We start from the raw sequence: 7,975 nt of genomic DNA, 5'->3' as shown, positions 1-7,975 counted from the left end.
ACATTTTACTATGCCAATAGCAACATAATAACATCACCCCAAATTTTTATAAAAAAAAAAACAAAAACAAAGAAAGAAGGGGTCAAGTCAAATAGTCTTCTTCACAATCTACATACTATGGCTAGGAATGTGGTATAAGGAATTCCTGGCATCTTGTAGAAAAAGAGTATAAACAAACAAAAGGCTTTTTAGAATTTTATTTTTTATCATAGATAATCATAATTACTAAAAAAAATTGGTTCTTTTTACAAACTTGAGGTCAATAAATCCGCGATTCTAGAAATTCATTTCGGATAATTGAACCTTCTCGAACTGTTTCTTTTTATGAACCAAAAATATTTGTGCCAAAATAACAGATGCTAAGAAGAGCAAAAGGCCTTGTACATGTAATGGATCTTGAAGTACTATTTTTGCATCTCCCTGACCAAATCCGCCCACATTAGGATTACTTGTCAACGGTTGCTCAAATTTGATAGATTCGCCTTCTGAAACAAGAAGTTCTGGCCCCGGAGGGATAATATCAACCACTTGACGTCCATACGATGCATCCGCTATGGTTATTTCGTATCCCCCTTTTTCTTTTCGTAGGATTTTGCTTACTATACCGGATGCTGTAGCATTATAAACTGCATTGTTACTCTTGCTCCCGTCAGGATAAATCTGGTCCCTTCCCCTGTTTGCACCTACATATATGGGATATTTTAAGAAGAGAATGCCTTTCTTAGTAGCGGGGTCCGAGGAAAGAATAGGAAACGTGATTTCACTATATTTCTGACCAGGAATAGGGCCTATGACAAGAATATTTTTTTAATTTGGGCGATAGCTCCGAAAGATAGATTGCCCATCTTTTCTTTTATCTCGGGGGAAATACAATCGAGAGGGGCTAATTCAAAACCCTCTGGTAAAATAAGAACAACCCCCACATTTAAAGCCCTTTTTTTTACCATTAGCAAGAACTTGTTTTAGTTGCATATCATAAGGAATTCGAACAATTGCTTCAAATACAGTATCGGGAAGTACCATTTGCGGAACCTTAATATCCACTGGTTTATTAGCTAAATGGCAATTGGCGCATACAATACGTCCAGTCGCTTCTTGTGGATTTTCATAGCCCTTCTGTGTAAAAATGGGATATTCATTTGAAATGGATGCACGAGTTATGATATATATCATGAGCGATACGGAAATTGATCGAGTAATCTATTCCTTTATCCAAGAAAAATTATTTCTAGTTTGCATGGTCCAACCATTGATCCCGAAAATTTATACAATAAATTAGGGTAGGTCACTAATGGAGTTTCCTATCCACGATTCTGTTATTTACTGGAATAACTTGACTGGATTAATATATAGGATGAATCTCCAGGATGGTTAGAAAGATAAAGAGTGAGTACGATTTTCAATGCTTTGCTTATATACAACTGCAAAGTAAGAAACATTCTAATTGGATTAGGTAGATAATTTTTCAGTCATTCATTGAATGATAAATCACTACAAGTGACGGAGATACGCGATTTAAATAATGGAAAATCCAATATTTGAAAATTGTATCTAGAATGACTGGAAAAGTGGAAACAAGCCCAGATATAATTTGCTCATTATGAACAAATCCAAAATCCTTGTAGATAAAGCCAATCATCAGTTTCCAACCATGGGGCGAATGAAATCTAATACAGAAATCAGTTAATAAAAGAAGAGAAAAAGATTTTATTGTGTCACTTAAGTTATATAGGAATTCCTGAACTCAAGAGTTAAGAATAACAAGTTCTTTATTACCCAAAAGAGAATAACCACTTAGAATAATGAAACATATTATATTTGTCGAGAAGTGTAGAATCGTATGAATACGACCCTCGTTGTGTATCTTGATTAATTGGATTGTTTCTTTGTGAATTCCTATACGAAGGTTTTGTAGATGTGTCTCTGAGTATTCTTTAATCATTTCCTCTAAGAAGAGGAGTTCCTCTAATTCTATGAATTTTTCTAGAATACTATTTTCTTCAATATCATTCAAAAAAGGTTCAATTGCCTAGTATTCCACCAATTAGTAAACCATGATTCCATACTTTTTTAAAATGAGAGAGAAATCCACCAGGGCAAAAATACTATAGATGCAAGATATAAAAGAGGAGTGAATGCTTTCTTTTTTCCATTTTTTCATCTCTGAATTGTTAATGAACCTATCTCATTCGTCGACTATATATATATATATATATATATATATATATATATATATATATATATATATATATATATATATATATATATATATATATATATATATATATATATATAGGGAGATGTTATATTGAGAATGCAAAAAGGTTGAGAACGCGAGAATAATTGTGGACTAATCATTTTCTAAGTGTAATATTAGAATTTTAAAATTGCATTAATGAAATATTAAACTTAATTAAATGATTGTTTCCTATAATGTTGCAATCATTTATTTCAATTTTTTTACAAAAAGAATTACTTTTTTTTTATTAATATAAAAAAAATCAAATTGAATGAATTCTTTTCTAAAATTTAAGAATCCAAATTCTCTTTTTTTTTTTCCTACCAATTGAAATTCTAAATCACTTGATTTTTTTTTTCATATTTTCAAAAAAACTATTTTTATTCTATAATTTTATTGTATTTATTGATGTATGCATAATGTATGCATAATTTAAGTTTTTATACAAATATGTTAATGGATATTTATTCTTTAACAAGTTAATGGTCTCATTCATGCGATTTTCATTTCATAAATGAATTCTTTTGAGAATTTTATTTGAATTTGACCTTATTATGTTAATTATGAATGTATATAAACAAAAATAAACATTATAATGAATAAAGTACAATAGTTATATTTATAAACGAATAAAACACTTTATACATAATTATACAATCCATACATAATAGTAATATTAATAAATGAATAAAACACTGAAAAAGGGAAAAGTTTCTCAAAATAAATATGATTAATATTTAAAGAATAAAATATAATTAGTAAAACAAAACAATTATATTCATAGATGATTCATGCATGATTACATATTATATATCCAACCTATATATATTCATAAATATTCATAAATGATGTATGCATAATTTGAGTTTTTAATACAAATTAATGGTTTGTATAATAAAAATATGTTAATGGATATTTATTCGTTAACAAGTTAATGGTCTGATTCATGTGATTTTCATTCATAAATGAATACTTTTGAAAACTTCATTTGACCTTATTATGTTAATTATGAATGTATATAAACAAAAATAAACATTATAATGAATAAAGTACAATAGTTAGATTTATAAATGAATAAAAGACTTTATACATAATTATACAATCCATATACAATAGTAATATTAATAACTGAATAAAACACCATAAAAGGGAAAAGTTTCTCAAAATAAATAAAAAATTAGAATAAACTATTCATACATGATTAATATGTAAAGAATTAAGTATAATTAATATAACAAAACAATTATATTTATAAATGTTTCATTATTACATATTGTACATGCAACCTACAATCATAAATGATTACAAAATTACAAATGAAAAAAATAACAACCAAAAATTATGAAAATATGGATCTTGATGCATGTCCAACCTATAAAGATTCATCTCGGTCACTGTTCTTTTTTTTTTCTTAGATAAAGTGAATAAACCTACAAAAACAACAAATTAGTACCCAAACGAAAATAATTTGATTCATTTAACTATATAGAAACCACAAACACAATTTGTTATTTAATGTCATTTTAATAATATATTCTAAATTGCAATTCATGATGTAGTTACTTATAATTATAACAATATTCATAAAATGTTTTTTTGAAAACAATACTGACATTATTCACATATTACATTCCTACTCTAATAATGGATAAATAAAACAATCATTTTTGAAAAATAAATAAACCAAATAAAAAAAACTTGCATGAATTTTTATCATTGATCACAATCAAAGCCAAAGAATGTTTCCAAAAGGCCCGAGAACTAATGCAATTCGTTTTTTTCTTCTTTTTTGTGTGTTACTGTTAGACGAGTAATTGCCTGACAAAAAAATAAACCAAAAAGAGGGAGAGAAACATGAAGAAAATATGAAGCACATATATCGCTCGTTTACCACATACGTATGTCATCAAATATATGGTTGTTTATATTACTAATTTCTACTATCGTCCATCAGTCGTCGAAAGCCCTTTTTCCGTCGTACTTTGCCACAAACAACCCCGATCGACACCTTCGTTGGTATGACCACTAGCTTGGCTGTTTTAGATGATTTGATTTTTACATGTTACCACGATGACTTATGGATTGATTTGAACCCTAATTGGATAGAAAGAAAAAAACGGCACTTGTGGAGAACCGGTTGAATTGTTTGGGCCAATATAAAATGATGACAAAACTGCAAAAATGGTCCCTGTGGTTTCTTATTTTATGTGGTTATGGTCCAAACGTTTGAAAAGTTGCAGATTTGGTCCTTTTCAACAAGTTTTGTTGTGGTTTTGGTCCCTCATCCGTTAAGTTCCTTAAAATGACAATTTTACCCCCAGGGACCATTTTCACAGTTTTGTCTTTTACTATACTATAAGGACCATTTTTGCATATATTCTTTTTTATTTTAATAAAGTATTATATATTAATAGATATTATTTTTAATATATAATATTATATTTTAATAAATATTTTTTATTGAATTATTAATTTATTTTAGTTGATTTTTTTAAAAAAAAATTGTTGGAGTAATTCTTTTTTATTAAATTATTATATATCAATACATATAGTTTTTAATATATAATATTTATATCGTAATAAATATTATATTATTGGATTATTAATTTTTTTAGTTAATTTTTATAAATTTTAAATATTTTTCATTGTATTATTACGTTTAATTTATTATTTTCTTCATATACTAAATGTTGTTGTATTTGATTATTAATTTATTTTAGCTAATTATTTTTTGTAATTTTTTTTGTTGAAGTAATTCTTTTTTATTGAATTATTATGTATCAGTACATATAGTTTTTAATATATAATATTTATATCATAATAAATATTATATTATGGGATTATTACATATTACGAAACAGTATTTTATTGGATTATTAATTTCTTTTAGTTGACTCTTTTTATAATTTCATTTAGTTGGAGCAATTCTTTTTTATTAGATTATTATATATCAACAAATATTATTTTTAATATATAATATTTACATCATAGTAAATAATACATTATTGGATTATTAATTTTTGTAATTTTTTTGAATTATTAATTTATTGAAATATTACTTTTAATTTATTATTTTTTTAATATAATAAATATTATCTTATTGGATTATTATTTTATTTTGAATGTATACTATTAACTGTTTTTAAATTTATTAGTTTCACCACAAAGTCGTCGAAATACGTAAAAGTGTCGATTATCATCGTCAAAAATTAGCAGGATCACCTCCAAACACCTTCATCGGAGGTTCCATAGATATTATACCCTATTCCACCCAGCGTTGTTGGTAGCCACCTGCGACAACCTCTTCATAATCCAATGGAATCCTTCATATCCCACATAATGCGCAACAAACCCCAATAACATTTATAAGTGGTGGTGGTGACCGAGTGATGGTGGTGGTATTTTTCCAATGGTTTCTCATCATAAGCTAGATGAAATGAAAGTGTTTGGCAATGATCCTAACGATTTCGATGATGAGAGACCACGATTTTGCGTATCCCATGACTTTGTGGTGGAACCAATAAAATTAACAAGAACTACTATTGTAATCCGATAAAATAATATTTAGTATATGAAGAAAATAATAAATTAAAAGTAATAATCCAACAAAAATTAGTTTAAAAAAAAAAAGAAATTACAAAAATTAACTAGAAGATAATAATAATACAATAATATAATATTTATTATGATATAAATATTTTATATTAAAAACTATATGTATTGATATACAATAATTCAATAAAAAATAATTACGTCGATTTTTTTTAAAAGAATTAACTAAAATAAATTAATAATCCAATAAAACAATATTTAGTATATGAAGAAAATAATAAATTAAAAGAAATAAAAGAAATAATCCAATAAAAATAATTAAAAAAAGAATTAAAAATATTAACTAAAAGAAATTAATAATCCAATAATATAATATTTATTATGATATAAATTATATATATATTAAAAACTATATATATTTATATATAATAACTCAATAAAAAGAATTACTCAAACAAAATTTTTTTTTTTAAAAAATCAACTATAGTCGTTCCCCTAAAAAAACAACTATAATAAATTAATAATCCCATAAAAAATTATTTATTAATATATAATATTATATATTAAAAATAATATTTATTAATATATAATACTTCAATAAAATAAAAAAGAACTTATGCAAAAATGGTCCTTATGGTATGGTAAAAGACAAAACTGCGAAAATGGTCCCTGAGGGTAAAATTGTCATTTTAAAAAAGTTAACAGCCAACCAGTTAAACTTAACGGATGAGGGACCAAAACCACAATAAAACTTGTTGAAAAGGACCAAATCTGCAATTTTTCAAACGTTTGGACTATAACCACATAAAATAAGAAACTACAGGGACCATTTTTGCAATTTTGTCTAAAATGATTAATGATCGTATAAATTAATGAATACGTTAGCTATTTTCAAGGAATGAAATAAAGAGACAATCAGTTTAATACCCTTATAATAAATTTAAACGTTACAAATTAATTCCCTTAGTTTCAAAGTTTACATAAATGGCACGTTCTCGCGTTCTCAACCTTTTGAGCGTTCTCGATTTAACTTACCTCTCTCTCTCTCTCTCTATATATATATATATATATATATATATATATATATATAGAGAGAGAGAGAGAGAGAGAGAGAGAGAGAGAGATGTTCAAGTGTTTAAACTAAGTATTGTGTTATTATATGCATTAATGTGGGCCAATCAAAATTAAATAAATAAATAGATAATTAAATAAATAAATAAGGGTAATGTATTAATTTGTTCAGCAACTTCTAAAAATAATCCCTTAAATCATGGGATTGACTTTTTACCTAAATAATCCCACCCATAAAGCCCTAAGCGACCCTTTCTCACTCGTAAAGCTCGATCCATAGGCTATGGATGTTCTTGGTGTCGGGTCTCGTGCCCCAAGTGGCGAATGAATCGGAGGGGAGACAGGGGCAGAGCCAATCGGAGAGGGGCTGCAGCGTGGGAAAATGATGCAGGTTGGTCATCAATCATAGACTAGCAGTATAGCACCACCGTTTGCCATCAATCAACACTGTTCAGGCGCCGCCACACTCCGCCTCTCCCATCCATCGCAAAGCAGCTTCTCCTTTGTGGGTGCAGCTTCACCATAGAACAATGAGGGGGAATCCAGAGGTGTTTGGCTTGTAGTTGCGGTTCCAAAGTAATCCGTCTCCTCATTCATTCTCCTCTTTTTTTTGGTTATCGTCTTCAAATCACCATCACCGCCGGCTGTCATGGCCGCCGACCATTGCTGCAGATGGATTGGTTTGGTTGTATTTGTATATGGCTTGGCTTAGCTGCTTCTAATCTAATTGCTGAAATATCCATCATGCAAGTTTCACTTTCAGTCTTTTTTTTTAATTCTTTCTAGAAGCCTCAAAGTGCTTCATATTCATTTATTTCAAAATTTTGTTGATTTTCGGCTGTTTTTTTATTTGTCTGATTAAAAAGTCTGAATACATTGCTCAAGAGTGTTGTGTTTTTTTTTTTTTGTAAACGTTTGTGTTCTTAAGACATTGCTTTACAAACACGGTTTTCACTAAAATTTTGTGGGATTTGGAGAGTAATGTTTGCACTTCAGTTTTGTTATAATTGGATTTAGATTTTTCAAAGTTTAGTATTTTGATAGAAAGAAAATGAAAATGGATGCAATAATGTGGTAGATTTTAAGCACTACTGCAAAATCATAGTGTTCACT

General features: G+C 27.5%; 1 pseudogene; it reads right to left on the bottom strand.

Annotated features, from left to right (window-relative positions):
- Positions 1–276: 276 nt before the first annotated feature.
- LOC111893856 (cytochrome f-like) lies at positions 277–1,570 on the bottom strand (annotated as a pseudogene).
- Positions 1,571–7,975: the final 6,405 nt, after the last annotated feature.

Source organism: Lactuca sativa, chromosome 2 (genome assembly GCF_002870075.4).
Source record: "Lactuca sativa cultivar Salinas chromosome 2, Lsat_Salinas_v11, whole genome shotgun sequence".
NCBI lineage: Eukaryota > Viridiplantae > Streptophyta > Magnoliopsida > Asterales > Asteraceae > Lactuca > Lactuca sativa.
Note: the sequence above shows the minus strand (reverse complement) of the source record. Positions and strands in the feature narration are given on the sequence as shown.